Source organism: Aethalodelphis obliquidens, unplaced genomic scaffold (genome assembly GCF_003676395.1).
Source record: "Aethalodelphis obliquidens isolate GAN/ISIS:26980383/991018 unplaced genomic scaffold, ASM367639v1 scaffold1, whole genome shotgun sequence".
Classification (NCBI taxonomy): Eukaryota; Metazoa; Chordata; class Mammalia; order Artiodactyla; family Delphinidae; genus Aethalodelphis; species Aethalodelphis obliquidens.
This window is the reverse complement of record NW_020837945.1, coordinates 84,934,054-84,936,025: the sequence shown is the minus strand read 5'-3', so window position 1 is coordinate 84,936,025 and position 1,972 is coordinate 84,934,054.

Below are 1,972 nucleotides of genomic sequence, written 5' to 3'. Positions count from 1 at the left end.
GAAAGTCGAGGCCTCCCAAGAGAAACTTTACTATCTAACACTTTGGTCTAGACCCAGTCCAAAGGCTCTTGCAGTCACCACTTCTCTTATTTGATTCTGATTTAATTGGTCTGAGGTATGTTCTAGGCATCAAGTTTTAAAAAGTTTCCCAGCTGATTCTAATATCCAGCCAAATTTGAGAAATATTGTCTTCAATTCAGATGTATGTGGGTTTTGTTTTTTTTTAATTTCAGGTTTGTAGTCTTTTCAGATGAGACATCTTAATACATAATTGTCTTCATTCTCCTTGAAGACATTCTAAAAACATCTAAAAGGTCAAAATTTTCTATTGCGGAATGAAGGGTTCTATAAATGTCCATAGGTCTAGTTGGTTAGTAGTGTTTCTCAAGTCTTCTATACCCTTTCTGATTTTCTGTCTACTTGTTCTATCGACTACTAAGAAAGAAGTGTTGAAATAGCCAATTACATGGGATTGTTTTTTCTTTCACTTCTATAAGTTTTTGCTTCATGAATTTTGATACTGTGCTATTGGGTTCATTATACATTTTGTATTGTTATGTTTTCTTAATGAATTGATCTTCTACTTTATGAAATGTCTCTCTTCATCCCTGATAATATTCCTTATTCTGAAATCTACTCTCTCTGATATTAATATAGACATTCCTGATTTCTTATATTTTGTATCTTTTTTCCATCCTCTTATTTTTAACCTACCAGTGTCTATGTATTTAAAGTTTTTTTTACAGGCAACATGTAACTGAATCTTGCTTTTTAAATTCAGTGTGACAATCTGTTTTTTTTTTTTTCCTTTGGCTGTGCCTCAAAGCTTGCAGGATCTTAATTACCCAACCAGGGATTGAACCCGGGCCCCGGAAGTGAAAGTGCCAAGTCCTAACCACTGGACAGCCAGGGAGTTCTGTTTTATAAATTATAGTGTTTCAACTGCTTTTAGTTAATAGAATTAACCACGTGATTGGGCTTTAATTTACCATCTTGCTATATGTTTTCTTTCTTTTTCTTTTTTTTTTGGCTGTGTTGGGTCTTCTTTGCTGTGCGCATGCTTAGTCTAGTTGCAGCGACCAGGGGCTAGTCTTCCTTGCGGTGAGTGGGCTTCTCATTGCGGTGGCTTTTCTTGTTGCGGAGCACCGGCTCTAGGCATGCGGGCTCAGTAGTTGTGGCTCACGGGCTTAATTGCTCTGCGGCATGTGGGAATCTTCCCGGATCAGGGATCGAACCCATGTCCCCTGAATTGGCAGGTGGATTCTTAACCACTGCACCACCAGGGAAGTCCCACTATTTGTTTTCTATTTATCCAATTTTTTCTATTCTAGACTTGAGCAACACCACTAACCAACTAGACCTATTGACATTTATAGAACCCTTGATTCAGCAATAAATGATATGCTGAACAAATAAAGCAAGTCTCAATAAATTTAAAAGATTGGAATTTGAAATAATGCAGAATATATTCTCTGACCAAAGTAGAATTAAATTAAATGCAAATAACAGCAAGTTTCCTGGAATATCCCCCAATGTTTGGAAATTAAATGATTACTCCTAAATAACCCATGGATCAAAGAAAATATAAAAAAGTTTGTAGACTGATGCTGAAGTAATGCTAAACGGGAAATAAATCTATGGCTTTGAATGCTTACATTAGAAAAATAAGAAAGGTCTAAAATCAACAATCCAAGCCACCACACCAAGCACCTAGAAAAAGAATAGCAAATTAAACTTGATGTAAGTAAAAAAAGAGAAACATTAAAAATAACAGTAATCAATGAAATGTACAATGGAAAATGAGGGCACTCTGAGGACTGCCCGCCCCACACAGATTCAGTAAGCACTTTCCAGGCTGGCCCACCTTACCAACCCCTACCAGAGGCTGCAGTGGGTGCAGGGCTGGGACACAGACCCATCTTGAAAATAAAATAGAAATGATGGACCATGCTTATTAAATAAAGCTGCAGTG